At 39.0% G+C, this 18,696-nt stretch overlaps 1 protein-coding gene across 4 annotated transcripts in view; it reads right to left on the bottom strand.

Moving 5' to 3' along the window:
- Positions 1 to 18,696, bottom strand: part of SVIL (supervillin) — a 142,678-nt gene that overhangs the window by 109,982 nt on the left and 14,000 nt on the right. For 3 of the 4 annotated variants that reach the window (XM_040593107.1, XM_040593110.1, XM_040593108.1), the window contains exon 2: positions 3,153 to 3,241. The exons of the other annotated variant lie outside the window; for it this stretch is intronic. The gene's annotated coding sequence lies outside the window, so the exon portion shown is untranslated. The remainder of the gene's footprint in view (positions 1 to 3,152; positions 3,242 to 18,696) is intronic. 4 annotated transcript variants of the gene reach the window in all.

Raw genomic sequence — 18,696 nt, 5'->3', positions numbered from 1 at the left:
TCTTGAGTTATTACAATTTGGGGGAAACAAAATATTCCTAAAGAAGAAAAATTCTAGACTTCCAGTAGGACACAGCAATAAAAGTTTTGGAAAGAGGCATGAGTATTTCAGATCCTAGAAACAAACCTGAAATCTTTCACTGAACGGAAATTAGGAAGAAATGTCCCAGGTGGCCAGGCTGCTCCTCAAAAGCCTTACTACAGAAAGAAGCACAAAGCATCAGAAAGGATGTCAGACTGAACAGATTATTGGTTTAATCCAAAATTTACAACTCTCCAATAGTCAGGATGCTGTTTTGTTGACCATAATAAATAGCTAAGGATCAATAGCCCAGGCGATGTGCATGTTAAATTTCTGGGAGCGACATTGGACATAACTTCCTTTCTTACCAGGAATTATTAATTTGAAAAGCAATGAAGCAGTAAGGAAGATGATTTTGCACTCTCCCTATCCCACCCTTCTTCATCTGGCAACATCTTTACTAAAATTTCCCAATGCTCTAAACAAACAAACAAAAAAGTCCATGACAACAAAAATCAAAGTTTTGGGTATGCCTTCAAGTAGTACAATCCCAAACCTGCAATGAACTGTTAGGAGAAAATAGCAAAAGAGTGGTCCTTACCACAAGGTAGAAGGTGAAGATACGGTACACTTTCAAGCACAGCTGAGGACCTGACTCTCTGCACAAGATGCCAGGCTAATCCAACGCTAACCCTTCCATCCCCAGGCAAAGTGAGGATAAGTAATATTGCCAGAGAACACTAGGCACAACAGGTACTATGCCAAATACACACATTTTAACAAAAGCATTATCATACATTGTATAAGAGGAAACCCCTTTCAATAGGACGACATTCCCTGTAAGCTTGACTTCTGCAAGAAGTCTAGTACTACTGTTCAGTAGCAGTAAAGTGTGAAATTTCAAGCACACTGCTCCCAAAACAGAAAAAATAATAATATTCTGGGTCAGCAAGAGATTGTGAGGTATGACATGGCATTGTTTTTTTAATTGGTGAAAGCATTAATAGTTCAGCTTATAAAGTATTCAGAAAAGTAGTTGAATTGAAACCATAGAAGAAGGGCATAGTCTTATCAACATCTGAGAAAATAAATAGGAAACAATTGGTTTTGCCTTTATCCTCAGAAGGGCGAGGATGAAGTTTGCGTCCAGGTTAGGGAGAACATAGCACAGGTGTTCAACATGTGATATTAACCTGAAGGATACTGCTTAATTGATGGGGATTTATAAAAACTGGGCATCCCCTATGTTTCAATTTTATCCTAGAAACGGTAGAAATGAAATAATGTTTCATGTAATTTAATATCTTAATTTTATAATACTATATAATATATAATAAATAAATTGATAATTTAAAAATTAATTAAAATATTTGCATTAATAATAAGTATATTATAATTATATATTATTATCATATACAGGTAGTATATGATAAACAGTATGCTGCTAGCAAAGCCAACACACTGTAAATTAAAAAAGAACCAAAATATCTGTTCAGAAATTGTGGCTACTGTGATGATATGAAAAGACAGTATCTCATCCTCATGGATTTTAGTTGTTGATTTTAAATACAGACAGAATACCCATTCACATGGTTTGACAGCATCATCTCTTGAAGGTTACAATCATTTAATGGTGATATATACTGAGAAGCAAGTTCAGCAAGAAACCCTCTGGAGGCTTGACTTACTTGAGTCTTTGCTGGAAGAAGTTCTTTAAGTACACATTACCCTTAAAAACTTAAATTGACACGACTCTTCAAAGAATTTTCAGTACACGCTTTAGTCTTGCAAGAACAGGATACTTCTGCTCACCTTCATTAAATTATTCACTGACAGAAAGTATACAGCTAGTAACTGTGATGTAAATACACTTGCTCTAAACATTTTTGGAGGACACTGCAAATGCTTTAATGCAAAATTGTCAAGATCCAATCAATTTTTTCCATGACCATGCTCCAAACCCAAATTTTTGGGAATCAAGATAAGGTTTCCCTTTTCTACTACAAGCCCTTCCAACTTTTCAAGCTCTTGAGCACATGTAAGAGTAGGCACTATCCCCAGTCCCCCACTTTATTTTTTATTTAAATAAGGTGTTGCAAACAGCAAAATAAGCTATTATTCAAACTTCCACTTCTTACATTGTGTCCCCCCAGCCTTCAGAAGTTATGGCAAGTTGCAAAGAAAACAGTTCTGACATAATTTTGGGGCAACAACTGACACAGTGCCTACCATAGCTCCGAGGAAAAAACATAGGCTATGTGTGGTGACAGAACTAGTAGGATGACAGCTGACAGCTCTTTCCAGGTATTATGGCCAGAATTAAACATTAGTTCTGTTCTGGGAAAGTTAAGAGATAGATCATCTATATATTATTTTTCTGATACAAACCAGTGAGATCTTCCTGATCATTTCCAAGAAATCACATCTCTCCACTCACAAAATTACCCAAGAGCAAGATTAATCCAATGCACTACACAATTTATGGGAGCTCTGCCTTTATGGGACTGACAGAACCTGCTACACAGACTTACAAAAAATATCCCTTTTGTTCTTTGTTTGTGTTTGCATCGGGAAATGCTTTCCCATAGCCAAGAACTGACAAAAACTGAATCAAATCAAACCCAGAAATTATCAGCAGAAGTCTGCAGCATGAAGAGCAGGTAACATGAAAGGTAGACTACAGATACGTAAATAATGAAAATCCTACATTTACAGGGATTGTCCATAGTCTAGAATGGCTGAAGCTATTTAGTTACACAATTGGAAGAGGAAATGCTAGAAAGGTTGGAACAGGGGATCCATCTCAGCTGCCTGCTGCCTTCAGTGCATACTGAGGTGAAGTTTTGGGAACACTTATTGTCACTTTCATGTTGAATAACATTTCTTCTTAAAGCAGCATTAGCATCTCCTAGGTATTCAAATACCATCCAGCTTTTCTGAAGGTCCTAAAGGGTACTCTGGGATCTTAGCTATTATACCACTGCATTTTATTAATGCTACATATGTACCATGAGGCACACACAGATTCTTCTTTAAATATTTGATACAAACAACTGCAGAAAGAAAAGAAGAAAAACAACAACCCATAGTTCTTGGTTCACATCCACATTCATTTTTCAGCACAAGCTCACCTTAAATTCCAAATATCCAGGCCTGACCCTCTAGGCAGATATGCATCACCATGTCCAAGTGGCTCACAATCCAAAAGGCAGTCCTCCTCCTACAACAAAGTAAGTAAAAAAAAGCATATATACAAAAAAGTATAGGTAAGAACCACAAATACACATCCCAGGGTATGAAAAGAACTTCAGATCTACCAGGCAGCTGCACAAACGGGATGACCTGACTGACTACAGGGAATGAAGCAGTTTAGAGTATATTGAGCACTCATATAAACAAGATGTTTACCACAAGCAACAGCACTTTTCAAAGCCCAGCTATGAATGCACTGTAGCTATATTGACAGGGAAAGAGAGGCCTTGCAAGTCTGCTAGGAACCCCAAGGAACTTGACCCTTCAGTTATTAGTCTGAGCCTTTAACAGGAGACACATTCTTGAACTACCAATTTCTCTAGAAATGCCGAGCTTTCACTTAGCCACCTCACACGAAGTAGTCTGTACTACACATTTCAGTAAGGTGAAGCAGCAATGAAGATAACAACAGATCAGCAGCATATACCAAAAAAACTACTACCCTCAAAATCTTTAATTTTAAACACTAGTGGATACAACTGGAAGAGCCATCTGTCTTCCTAGAACCACAGCAATCAGGAGACAGACCTAAGACCTCTCCCTGAAGAGAGCACTTGACCTGTCAAGAAAGTCCAGTTCTGCGGGCAACATCTGCTACATAGCTTGTTTATTGATCCCCACACCTTGAACCACAACTGCTTTTATTTTCTTCTTTGGCAAACACAAAACATCTCTAGCTCTGCCTACAACACTGTTTTCCCACAGGGTGATTTAATCCATGTGGAGATTCATGCTGATGCAGTATCCAAGTCAGGCTGTTTCAAACTAGCTGAATTACCCAGCACCACATTGTCATTAAAGATGCCAGGCCCCTGAACTCATAAAAACTCACAATGATCAACTACTCTGACTTGTTACCTCTGTTCTGTGCCACCAGTGCAGTTGATTGGTTCCACAGAGCAGTGAAGAGTTCACCAATGCAGACCTGAACTCCATGGAACAGTCTGCTGTTAAACGGATTATTGTCTCTCTCTCCTGTAATATAGCTGATAGCCAGAACATTTTTACTCTTCCAGGGTGCGATTCAGCTCACCTGTATATATTTTTAGGTGCCAAACACACTGCTTTCACTTTCACAGCAGCTTTATTAAACTTCCTTTTTAATCTATTAAGAGGCACAAAATGAAGTCATGATATCCTATGTGACCAGAGCAACAACTGTTAAGAGCAGTCAGGCCACTGCTCTGCTTCCACTGCAGCTGCTGGACGTGTCAGACACTAATAACAGTATCTAGAGAAGAGGTCAAAATAAAAATAATTAATTGAAAAGACTGAAAGATAGATAGGACGGGGATTTTGCCCAAGTTAGGAAGAAATCTGATTTTAGAAGACAAGCAAACCTCCAAACATAGACTACATTAGAGTCAATAGAACAGAAGAGGCAGCAACTCAGTCTTCTCCCTAATGTTATGCAGCCATTCACAAATTTTAACTAAGCGAGTTTTTACTGCCTACCCACATTTATCTTAGTATTTAAGGCAGGAAACTAGCTACAGTTCCCAGAATATGGTAAACCACATACTATTGTTTTCCCATTTTCAATTTTCATTCACCTCAGATGAGCATTCCTGCTCTTTGGAAGGGTAAATGAGTGGGGACTCACTTCATCCTGGTAGGAAAATTGAAGAAAAAAAGAAGGTCAGCAAGGGGTAGTTGAAAGAAACTAGTTTCTCCACCATCACATAATGCTCAGTCTCTAAATTCCTTCTTGCTACTTAACTGTAGGGCTGCCTAATTCTACTGTTTCTACCTTCTTCCTCTTCACGTATTAACATTTTAAAAAGATAGAAAAGGAAGGATTTGAAATCCAACTATAGTTATGGTCAACTACTTCACAGGTTTCCTGGAAGCCACTGTGAGGTGGGAATAGACAACATTTACAACACACAGCATATGCACTGCCACTATCCCACTAGTGTATTTCATTATTTCTTTTTTAGCAAATACTACATTTATGTACTGGATCAAGAGAAAGAACACTGTGGTGCTGCAGTTTTGAAGGCCTGTGGCTTTGAAGCCTGTCAAAGTCTACCCTTTTAAAGGAACCTTGAATATCTGGTGTGAATTGAACTGTCTTGACAGGGTCTTTTTATATTTGCCTATGTCACTATATTCTATACAACCCTCTTAGTGTCAGAAGTTTTACGAGAAGTTTTGGCAAGAAGACAAGATGAGACAAACACAAGGCCTAACAAATACAGAGCACCTACCAGGGAACATTTGAGATTGAAACCAAAATGTGAAAGCTGGCAAGTGAATTCCAACCTTTTAAAGACTGACCTTAGCTACGATTTTTTGCACTCTCTCTCCAGTTCATCTGAGAAGTGTCTGGCAAGCCACTTGAACTGTGTATCTGATAACTCCCACTTTTTGAGAGTTTAGAACAAAAGCAGGAAAAGACACTCCAAATACTAATTTTTGCCTTTTTGATGGACTCTGCTTTATTACACAATAGATAGGTCCTGGAATCAGTCAGTACATCAGGAAGGAAAGACAGACATCAAAACATCATTTGGATACTTGAAATTATGAACTAGAAAGAGGGACTAGTGTGTAATCACTTCTGTTTACCTACAAAGATCCATCATTTTTGATCCAGGATAATAATCAAACTTACAGTTATTCTAGACAAAGATTCTGCTGGATGCAGGGAACATCAATATTTGGATTAATTTTAACACCTGACAGCTGAACCAGGAAAGATTGTTACTATGTGCACAGCAGACAGAAATACAGCTCCCCTGCAAGAATCCGCAGTGACCCATCAGGTTATTCACTAGGCTAGCTACAGGACAGCTACAACAGCTTCTCTTCTTTAAGATAATCTTCATAGATCTGGAGGTCTTACATGCAGAACAGACTTTAAAGACTATCACTGAAACAAATTAAGGTTGCATTCCTCCAATGTCAAAAGGACAGGAAAAGGAAATAAATTTTTTGGATGTTTTATTTGTTGCTTAATGACTTATATCACACCAGTTCTGCTAAGCCATTGCCTTCTCATGGTCCTCAAACCCAACCCAAGAAAGCCTGAGACCAAAACTTAGAGATGTTTTGATAAGGCCCCATTCTGCAAAATTCTTCATTTCTTACAGAGGATAAAAAAAAAGAACAAAAAACATACAGTCTGGGAAAACCTGGGAAAGAGGTAGAGGAGTGCAACTTCCCTGTGAAGCCAGGAATCCTCACAGGGAGTTCGATTAAAGCAGAGTCTAACACCTCCTTCATGCTATCTCAACTGAGGTGTCATCCTTCTTAATGCTCCAGAGTCATGTAACAAAACATACTGGGCAGCAGCCAAGTGCAAAGGAGGTTTTCAGAATGCTGGTTATGCTTTTACAGTGTCCCCTCCCCTTTCCACCTCACCAAAAAGAAAGGCCAAAAAGAATTTTCATTGGTCCAGGTCTCTCTTGAACACTCAGAAAAAACACTAAGCAGCACAATTCAGCTCTACAAACCTCTATATTGGTGCTAGCTGGTATAAACTCTTAATATCCCATGATCTTATTTTCCTTGTTTTCAAGACATTTCCGAAGAACCCTACACAAATGTAACAGCATAGAGGCACTTTTGTTTGTAGCCAGTTCTCTTAGAAAACACATTCAAGAGCTCAAATCCACCCTGCTGTTACTTTTTCCTATTCCACCATCTTACTTAAATTGTCATTTGTGATGTGATCTGCTCCAGTCAGCAGGACTCTCCTCCAGTGCATTTCTCTCCCATTTGACCTCACATAACACTGTCACAGTTTGACCCTCTGTTCCAGACCCTCTGCCCAATGATGTTTTCAGAAACAATCTGGTTTTGTACATTCCAGATGTTTAAAGAAATTACTTTTCTGGACAACTGAAGAACACCTGCAGAGGAAACAATCTCTACGTGTATCATGATAGAATCACGTCTGACTATGCTTCCCTCAACATCCAAAAGTGCAGCCATTCACCTGGAAGTTACCAGTTCAGTGCCCAGGAAGCTGACATCTGCACTAAGATTAACGGGTCCACGTGCAGTTCTCCCACCATGCCCTTAATAAGTACAGTGCACAAGTTAAGGATGATGCCTATAAATAGCATGGCATATAGAAATATATCTGAACCAAAAAGTCGTGTTACTGCATTGCAAGATGAACGTTTGAGATGCACGTTGGAACAACCGAGTGTGCATTTTCATGCTTACCACATTAAAGTGCTGTTATTGATACTTGCCAAATACTCCTTAAGCAAAGAGAATTAAAAGCAGGAAGCTCAAAAAAGCCCTTTAGCCAAGAAAGTCATAAGACATGTTAGTGAATGTGAAGTTTTTTCCACAGTAGTAGGCTACAGTTTCTCTTAGAATCTGGTTTCAAATTTGATGAAATAGGATTCTGCAAGAAACTCTATACCACCTCACAGAAGCTCCCGTCATACACTGACCTCTAGTGTAATAAAGACTCAAGACATCAGAAGTCTTTTCAAAGCCTTAGAAAAATTATCAGATTAGTTTCCTAGCACTCTGAAGAATATTTTCATGCCATAAAACAGACTGAAGTCAGAAGGGCCTTGAAAGATTACTCTCAATTGTTTAACAAAACTGGAGCACGGCTAAAAGAAGCTACGTAACTTAAATTGTTCTAAGGATGTGAAGATACTGCTGTGTTTACATAAAGTAATTAACATCAAAGTTGCATTTAACTACTTTGAACACCAGCTTAATTTAACACCTAAACAGTCTGGATGTACAGAACTCTTTCCTAACTACAGTTTTACAAAGCTCAATTAAAAACCATTTCAAATATAAACACTTGGTTTGGGCAAGTCCTGTACCAGATAGATCACAACTAGATCAGCCCAGATTCTGTACCAAACTTTCAGAGTGCATGTGGACAGAGCTGCTGACTCAGATATACGTACTGTAGCCAGCATTCAAGACAAGAAGTCTGCTGGAAATGTGATATAAAAGCCTGCATGGGTCCTCGCTCACTAAAGTCACAGGGCTCACAGTCAGCTGGGGAGGTGGCCTCTTAGACAGCCCAGGCAGGCAGGGGTGGGAGAGTGGCTGGTTGGTTTTGACCAACAGCTTTTGAAAAGAGAAAACCCCAAATAAACAAACAAAAAACCAAACAAAGATATATAAATTCGTTTCAAAACTCTCAACATAAAACCCAAACAAAAATGTTCCTCCCCCACAACTTCAATGATTAAAGAATCTGCATTTGTTAAGAACTAACTATAGATTTATGATAAAAACTATTTAATGAAAGTGTAGCAAATTCTACAACAGCATTGCTGAACAGGACTATTAAAATGGATACTCAAATTATTTGGTACTTGTATACCACTTCTGTCCACTCCCTAAGCACCTGACTCTGGACAACAAATCCCAGAGATGTTCCCTTCAGATAATTTCTTACACCTCCTTTAAAAGCAGGGCATCATTCAGAAGCCGTTTCCAAGTGAAGTGACATTTTCAGTGTTTAAGCTCTCCACTGTCTGTACACACTGTCCCTGAAATGCAGGCCTATGGGCTGTGTTGGAATGAGAGCTTTTATGTACATGCTTATGTAGAAACTCTTATAAACTGAAATCTCTTTTGAACAAGGTCATAGAAGCTTCAGAAATATTAAGTTCAAAAAGAGTTAAGCACAGCATGAAAACAGCCAATTGTAATTTCCATGTATGAAGGAAGTATTTGGAAATCATTTCAGAGATAGCTGTTTGAAATGAAGTTCAGAACAACTAAAGGAGGTCCTTTATGTTTGCACTCCCAGATTCGAGCCTGTGAAGATAATCCATAAAGTAAGGACTCAGTTTTTAAGACTGGCTTTAGAGCTGTGAGTACAAGAATTCAATAAATCCTTATCCATAGTGACAACATCTGAAAGAATAGCTTTGCATTACTTAAAACAAACCCGAAAAACGCTACTTGATGTGTTCAAAACTAAACATCTAAAGTTTCAGACCACTTCTGAAATATATAAGTCACTAGGAAGACAACTACTATTACCTACCACATTTGCCTTCTGCATAGCTGTGAGCTTCCTGCCACCCCAGCAATGAATTCCACCTCAACATAAGCTGTGACCTGTATCCTGGAGTCTGCTTTTCGAATGTACTGTGTCCTGCAATCTAAACCCGGCAGCATCTGGGAGGCTAAAGTGATAGCACCAAGCATACAAGTCGTAATGAAGTACAGCACCCTTCATGCAATTTGCTAAGCGGTCTAAGAAGAAATGGGATTCCCATCTACTGGTCCAGAATGCTAGTTCTTCCTAGAAGAACTGCTTTTCTTTCCTACATCACAGTCATTTTATAGCCAAAAACTCTTATTCCAGTTATAGCATGGAGTCAAACAGTAGCACTCAGGATTTACAAGAATACCAGTTGCTAAGAAAGGTCATTTCAGGCAGAATTATGAATAACACTCATGTTTTAATATGAGAGACCCTGGTCAAAGCCACTCAGCCACTTCATTTCCAATTCAAGTATGCCAACTTGGCCAACCCCTTATCTCATGTACAGCCTATACACCACTCAGACAAGGAACTGAATCAAGAAATCCCTTACATTAAACTGTAATTTCTATCCAGAAAATAGTTTGCTTCTGACTAGAGAGGTAACACGCTCCCAGTCCAAAGGCAGTAACAGTTAATGCATAAAGCACATCAGACTTCTGAATAAGAAGTGCGTGAGTGAGCTCTGATGGCTTGCACAACATATTCTTGCTATTGTATTTGACAAAACATGTTCTTCCAACTATTTTTTCCCTAAATTCTTGTATTTAATTCAATGCATGTGGTGATGGGAATGACTTTTAGAACACTGATGAGCATCAGTACACAGATGTTCCACATTTGTCATGTCACATGAACCTTGTAGCTAACACCCAACCATTAAAAGTCTAAAAATCCTCCCACATAAAAATCCACATGATGTATTTGTTCCTAGAAGAACATCAGACAATATATTAGATTGCTGGAAACAGATTTCTCCAATATTGTCCTTTTTTTTTTTTTAACTGCAACAAGCTTTCTCTGATTTTAAAACATAAAAGTTAAAAAAAACAAAGCCGAAACAAAACCCACAGAAATGAAGTCAAAATGGTAGCTTGACAAAGTTTGCCAGAACTAGTAGAAAGCCCTTCAAATTGAATTAACCATAGTGTATTGTGTAAAGAAAATGCACGTTATATATAATTATGTCCAGAATTTTTTTGGATAGCTGTTTTTCTAAAGAAATTGCAGAAACACAGGAGTGAAGCAGATGCTTCATAACCAGCACAGAGCTCTAAACTCTTCACTCAAGTTTGTTTATTCCTTCCCAAATAAATCCAAAACAAAAATAAGGCATAGAAATTGATGCCATAATACATGACCTAACCTCTGCCCTCAAATCCTTACATTAAGCACTGCCTTAATGATAAGGAAGATAGCTTAAAATGCTGTATCTGTTAAGAAATTTGTGTGTCCGGGTTTCTAAATTTTGTATTTGGCCACTGATAAAGTGTCATGTTGCAAACTGTGTGAGTTATCTGGCAACTCTGTACAGACTCATTTTTTTTTACTGAGTTGGCAATATAATACCACATAAGGATTTGTTTCAGACACTAATTCCTGAGCTATCTTTATTAAAAGGCAGCAGCCCGTAAACGTGCTATAGTTGACAGATCACTATCAAAGAAAAAAAAAAATAGATCACATTTCTAAGGGAAAGTTACCTGAAGTTAAGTGTGTTTTCTACATTATAACCAGCTCAGTACATTTGGATTTTGGCATAGACTAGAAAGCATCTATTAATTCATACATCAGTATTTGCAAGCAAACAATACATTCAAGTAGAATAAACTTAAAGCCACTTCCTACCAGTCATTGCATGTGACAGACCTGCGGTCAGCATCCTATAACATGAGAGAGAGGGTTTCAACCTTTTGCTGACAGAAGCTTGTGTGACCTTGGAGAAATCACTGGGGTTGGTCTGTGGCTGCATGACAATCTCGGCCAGCTGCTGGCTGCCAGATTCCCACACCTCTCCCTGGCAGCATGAGTCTATCCCTTCCCTGCTCCACAACATGTTTGACCCTGTACTGACTCATTTCAGACCAGCATTGATAAAAATAATTCAATCACTTCCTTACACATTAAACACAGATGACTCAGTATGGGGTCAGAAAAGCAGAGGGGTGTAAAGGGGGAAGCTGGTACACGTGGGTGAGAACATGGTAGCTAGACCCCATAATCCAGCTTCCAGTCCATCATTCATGAAGAGAACTCTCCAGTTTCACAGAGGTCTAGACAGGATGAGTAAACTAAAGGCTAAAAAGGCACTGAGATTCATGTTAAACTCACTGGAGCAATTTTTTAGATTATGTGCCTAAGGAAAGGAAGTTTGTCCACAGAATACCCATTTTGGACAATTCAGTGGCTCCCATCACCCAAATTTCTAAGTTCTCTAGGGGCTCTGAGTTAGACACTATGAAGTACAATAAAGCTTACAAAGGGATCCATGCTACTAAGCAGGACAAGCCATTGTTTTGCAGGAAGCTCCAGTATGAGAGAGGCTCTAGTACAAGGGAGGCTCCAGTATGAGGGAACAGTGAACAGGCACAGAAGGGGCTTCCCCTCTACAAGCCTACATGCAGAACTTTTGCTGCTGTTTCTGTGATTCCTTCTGTATTTGGGGGGGCATCACACAGCAGTTTTATCTGAACAAGTGCAAATTCCTGTATCAGAAGCACACATGCTGCTCTATCTCAATTAGACAACAACCATAAAAAAGGAAAATGGAAGACATGGTCTTCAGGAGGCTCCCTAGATAAAATGTCCCCAACAGCTGAATCTCATTTCTCTCAAGAAAGGGAAGACGCCCAATCCATTTTTAAAGCACCCCAAAGGGAAGCTACAGCTTCCTATGATCTTCAGCACGGTGGCTATACTTCTGTGGCTCTTTGGGGCTGGCTAACTCAAAAGCCAAGAAAGACAACCCATTAGGAAGTCCACCAACTCCATGGCTGAACACCTCTTCTCAGCAATCTTTCCTCCAGCACTCATGTTCTGGGGAGCATTTTTTTCTAGACTGCTGCAAGTGTTGTTTTCTTCCCAGTTCTTCTATTGGCACAGCTGTCTTAGGTGGCAGAATTAGATAGGATATATGGAATCAGAACAGGTATGTGTTAATAGTACCAAAGGAGAACAAGAAACGTCACAGAAAATGGTCACTTTATTAGCACAATTGGAATACAGGAGACAGAACATATTCAGGAACACACATTATGTAGCACAATAAGCAGCAAAAATCTCACTTAACATTTAAAGGTTATTTTAAACAGAAGGTAATAAAATTGAACAGTTGGAAACACAGATATATTGATAAAGAAATTCAGCATATATCTAATGATAAGTTTCTTTCTTAGATATTCTTTCTACAACTGCCATGTATCTCCTCATACATACTTTACACAATTAAGTAGTAGTCATTAACACATCTGCAAAACCTTAAGTAGCCTCTGGACCCTTTAGTCTCCTTGTTAGTTTTATGAAATCATATCACAAACAATCTGGTCTTATTCGCAAGCTAAGCTTTGGAAATGTTACTCACTTAGTGGACTACATAATGATGGTAAATATTATCTAGCCCTCTGGGATTTGCGTAGTTCCTTGCTAATTGTCTCTGCTATTTAAAGTTTATGTTGCTTATAGCTTACATATGGACTTAGGTTCTTTTAAGGTAGCTGTCTCAAATTATAGCTTAAGTCTAAGATCAGAGTGATTTTGTGGTGTACTTCACTGCAGCCAATAGCCGCCCTGTTTGTCAGTAATAGAACCATGAATACCGTACATAGAATACAATAGTCTGAACTTATTGGAAGCAACATCATTAGCACATGATTTGCCAGTTTTGCATAAATCTCTTCAGAAGATACCTATGCTGTTTGGCAGGCTATTGAATAAACAGTGGGTGGAAAAAAGCAAGCATGATATCAGCTCTTGTAGAGGAAAGTTAGGTATGTTTATTACAACACAAGAAGCACTTGTGATAAGAGTTTACATTTTCAGAGTCAAGTAGTCTGTCTATGCTGACAAATTCAGCTTTCAAAATGGAAGCAAGTACCACAAGCCAAATACCAGTAATGCTGAAAGAACCATAGTTTGATTGCTTTGCATGTCATTTAGCTGCTAGCAACAAGAAGCTTCCAACAGAACAAGTGACAGAAGTACAACCTTGCCTCACGTAACTCCCAGGAAAGCAGGGCTGTGATTCTCGCAGCATGTTTACTGTGACGACCACCTGGAGGCCTTATCACTGCTGGCAAACTCAGTCAGCACTCCTCCTGCCTCACCGCTGGGGAAGACATCTGAATGAGAGCAGACCTCCCTATTTCAGATGCTTGAGAAACTGCATTGCAGAGACACCAGCTCAGTCCTGCCCTGCACAGAAGTGTGCCCTCTTGCTTTTCCGCAGCTCCATGCAAACTCATAACCTGCATGCTTAGGGCAGATGTTCAGTTTACCAGTTAGCCAGTAGCAGGTAAGTGCATTTTCTGAAACATACACAAAGGACTACAACATAAAGGGTAAATTTGATTTCTCTTTTGATGTGAAACATGGCATTCCAAACTCAAAATGACTAAGACTGAGGGTTTTTTTTTAGGCTGGTAAAAAGCTTCTGAAAAGCTAGACACATCATAAAGGCAATTCCTCCTCAGCTAGGTAACCCACTGTGCTGAATGTGGAAGGGTAAGAACCTCAATGAATGCAAAAAGTACCTATTTGCATCATCTTTGAATTTCATCTATGTTCAAGGGAATTTTCCTACCTTCAAGCTAAAAAACACAGGAAAATACACCATCAATAGCACAATACAAACAGTTTAAAACTGGGTTTACAGCAAATCTAGGAATCAACAATTGTTTTCAATCCCTCCCTTACAGTTCAGAGAATATGTGCTGTAAAACACCCACTTCATGTATCAGCCAGCTGGCAAACCTAAGTGTTCTGGATTTATGTTATCTGAGTGACTTCTAACCTGCACTTGTATAGCTCTGCTCAGCCAGACCTCAGCTATAAATCGGGACTTTTTTGCATATTTGCAATGTGCACTCTTACTGAGTTACCTCTGACATGTGCAAGAGTGCAAGTAACAGAGGTGGGAGTTTCTTCTGACAAAGTGCCCCAGTACAGAAACAGAGGCCAGAAACATGTACTATAGTTAGAGCTTCAGTCATGAGTTCAGACAGCAAATCACATTACTTGAGGTCTCTTAGGCAAACTCATTCTTCAATCTTCAGTTTGAATTCCATCCTCATCCTTTACATACCAATTAGATATACCAAAATAAAAGCCAAGTACTAGCTGCGTAAACTATTTCATCCCCCAAATCCGATTTAAACAAGTAAAATGCAGCAATTGTGACACGCTCTAAACAGTATGAGTGTGGGTATCCCAGTGATATTTGTCTAAATTCTACACAGGAGCCTGTGTATAGGTTTCACTGACTGTACATTCAAATAACTCCAGCAACTTTGACTAAGATGCACCTGGCAAACAAACGAGTCCTTTTGTATCTGTAAACCAGCTGCTGTTGATTCAAGTCACAGCAGTCCACCCTGAATGCATATCCCAACATAGGTAACATCAATGTCTAATGAGACTTGCAGTAAATTGCCATGCTCAACTGTTCAACTCAACTGCTCAGTCTGAGCAAGAACATTTTCAACTTCCAAAACTTTCTCATAAAACCGCTAGAATTAGAGCACACCTGTAATTAAGTAAACGCCAATCTTAGCCAAAATAAAATATGATCATAGATTTAAAGGTTTCATTATTTAATGTGTTCCTATACAACTAAAATGTGACATCAGAGGTGCCTCTGTTACAGTTTCTCTCTTAGCTCCTTTGGCCGGGGTATCAATTATTTAGGACATCTTCTGAAAGGGCTGCAAAACCAAATTATAATGTTCTTAGACTTATCGAGTAGCAACACTTATGAAAGAGGTATTTTATCAGCGTGTAAACCAATGACTTCTGCCAACCTAATAAGTCCTATGGAGCAATTTCCACATATGCTTATCAGATTGTTTTCCAAGTCCTCAAAATTAACTTTTTGAAATATTCCTTCAAGCTCAGAGACATCTGCATGTTCAGATTTCATAATAATAGCAGCTTCTTCCTTCAGAAGACACATTTGATTATGCTGCAGATTACCGTTCTGAACCACCTCTTCAAAAAAACCCCATACATTCAAGACTTCATTACCACAAGGGAACTTATTTGAGTTGCCTAGTTTCTCTCACTTCTCTGACTCATTTTGCTGCCCTGTTACCTCCTTATTGTAACTTATGTCTATGGCATTCAAAGCCCGTGAAATTTCAGTGTTAATATCAAGCACTTAGGTCTAAAGAATAATTCCTTCAAGCCAGCACTCCCTTTCCCTAAAACAAATCAGTTTTCAGCTGCTTCCACCAATTTTGATACTTTTTTTGACACTTTTTATACTGTCTCCCTCAGCACTTAAAAACAGGAGAAATATTGAAAATCAGATGCATCACTCATCTCTAAGATGGTTTACAAACAAGATCTTGAGGATGTTTTAAGAGAGGAACTCCTCAGTTTCAAATTAATTTAGTTAGTCCAAAGCCATGAGTAGCATAACGTATTCACTGCTTTATAGATGCTGAACAGTATACTTACATGCTGAGAAGTGGTAGTTATCACCACTGTTTACCATGGGACCGACCAGAGAGGAAGAGGAAGAGAAAGCAGCAGAAAGCAAGGGAGCCAACAGCAGTGTCACCGCTGGAATTCCAGCTCATCAACAAGCAACACTTGCAGTGTTGAACTTGCCAGCACTGACAAAATGGGTAACAGAGAGAGATGTCCATTCCTACACTTCAAGAATTTAAAAAGAAAAACAAATCTTTAAAAAGACATGTAATAATTGTCCAATTTTGAACATCAAGAGCTGCTTTTTTTCCCCCCGACCCTCATTGGGCCTTTGCCTGTAGAGAGAAAGTCTGTTGAGACAACATCATTCACATAGCTTATGCCCTCCTTCCAAACTCACACTGCTGCCCCCTCTAGCAAAATTACTGAGTGATGCACAAACCAAAAATTTGAATACAAATAAGATGTACATGCTTTCTTTTGGCCAGAAAAGAAAGATACTGCAAATACTGCTAAAGGAGTAGATTCGGTAGAGGTCAGGCAAAGGTAGAAGTGTCAAAGTGGTCAGCAACTCCAAGTGCTTGGCCAGCCACGGTGGACGTGGTGAGTTCAAGAATGTCGTACAAGACTAAAAAGTGGGAGAGGGAGGGAAGGACAAACTGCATTTCAAGTCTTTGCTGAATAAAGGCCTTCTCACTGAAATTGTGCAATTGGGATTGATTTCAAAGTACAGCAGTACAACAGACCAAGATTCCATTAAATTGGTCTCCATGTGATCAATCATATATCATACACTATAAAATCTGGTGGGTAGTTCTGATCTTCAGTTACATTCAGCTATACTGTAAGATCTGCTTTGCACAGGAGTGTTAGCACACGCTCCTTTTACATCTGTACAAAGAAGGAATCAAATTGGAGTTTGGCAGAGATAGTAGTGATACACTGGCCATTTCCTGCCCAAGCTAGACTAGCAATCACTACCATTCTGCTCTGAAACAGCATCATTCAGTGGGTCAGCACAGCAATGGCAAAATTGCTTTGTGATCTGGATATAACCAGGAACAGCAGACTAATCCTAAAATGAGAATTAAAGCTGTGCAACTCTTAAGACCCATAATAGGAAAGCAGTCCCTTAAAAGCATACCTGCTTTCCAGCAGCTCTTTCCCTAAAGCTAGCAAGAGGTCACCTGACTCAGAATCCCAGTCTCCTCTTCCTTTTTTCCACAGTCATCTCTCCTGGTCAGGATATTATGCATCATCCTAAAATGCACAAGCACATAATCCAACTCCAAGAGAATGCAAGATACCTTGGCTGTTGGGACTATGTGGATCAACTGGACATGGCCTGAGTGTCTAGCAGTAAAGTCTTCATAGCAGGTTAGAGAGGAACACACAGCCAAAAAACCCCAAAGAAAACCCCCCAAACACTCAAGAACAGACTAATCATAAAAATAGACCATAAAATCCAAAACAGAAACGGTTGAATATCCAACCAAAGATAACAGTCACAACTAATTACAGTGTCCAGAATGGCCAGATTCAGAAATGGAAGGAATATTAAATATTTAGTTCTCTCAGACAAGGCAAAAGGACATGACTAATGCTGCATGGTCATTAACCAGTAGGTCATGCACTGTCCTATTCATCAGTCCACGTCTTAACAATGCATTCAAGACACATTCCCTGTGTTTAGATTTATCTCCAGGGCTTAAGCATTTTGTGACAGCATGACTAAAAACATCACCCCTATTTAATGAAATTAATTTAATTAAAAATAAATTCAATAAATGTAAGAATTCCTAAAGTACAACATAATGAGGGACATCTTGGATTCAAGCCTACTGCACTTCTGTTCACCTACATGAATTTTCAAAAATACTCAATCTGTTAGTGACAACATTATCTTACACTGGAGAACAGAGGAACTCATACAGAACTATGATCATCTTCTGATCTGCAATGCCTCAAAGCATCTCAGCTTCCTCAGCAGCAGCAGAGATAGCTCTCTTCACTGAGCAATTATGGAACAAGACTGAAGACTCACTTATATACAAGAGTGAGAGCTGTAGTCAAAAACTCTTTCCCAAGGTTTTGGAAATGGACAGTGCCACACAAGAAAGAAACAGAAACGAGGCAAAGGCAGTAGGCAAGATGAAGCAAGACTCTCAAGTGCCTGAGACAACTAACATAAAAGTGATTCTTGTGAACCAGGTGCACACTCAAATACATGCTTGTTCTAAACAACAGCACTCAATACACAGGCTGTTAGAGGATTTAAAAAACCCAAACAAACAAAAACCAAAACACAATACTCGGGTTGCCATAAACAACCAAATAATACCAGATCTTGTGCTCAAAGATCAAAGTAAGTTTGGTTTCCTCCCCTTCCTTTAATTCAAACACACTATTTAAATAGAATGAATCAAATACATGATGCAATTAAATCTGGAGAAAATATAACATAGTATTTGTGAGCATAAAGCAAACAGTCCAAACTAAGTTCTGGCAGCACATTTCAGGATAAGGGTCCTCCATGTCACATCTATTAAGTTAAATATATTGGTGCTGTGAGGCAACAGAAATAGCACTTGAACAATTAGTGCTGTAAACAGTGCACAGCTAACAAACCTTGCAGATCAGCTGAGCAGCAAGGGCACCTCTTTTAACAATTAACACTGGAACATCTCTGAACAACATGGACTTTGATATGGAGATATTACCTTAACTTTGAGTCTAAATCTCAGATCTGAATTATGTAATACTTTAGACAGTAAGGTCACCAGATAATA

The sequence above is a fragment of the Falco naumanni genome, chromosome 4 (genome assembly GCF_017639655.2).
Source record: "Falco naumanni isolate bFalNau1 chromosome 4, bFalNau1.pat, whole genome shotgun sequence".
In the NCBI taxonomy this organism is placed as follows: Eukaryota; Metazoa; Chordata; class Aves; order Falconiformes; family Falconidae; genus Falco; species Falco naumanni.
Note: the sequence above shows the minus strand (reverse complement) of the source record. Positions and strands in the feature narration are given on the sequence as shown.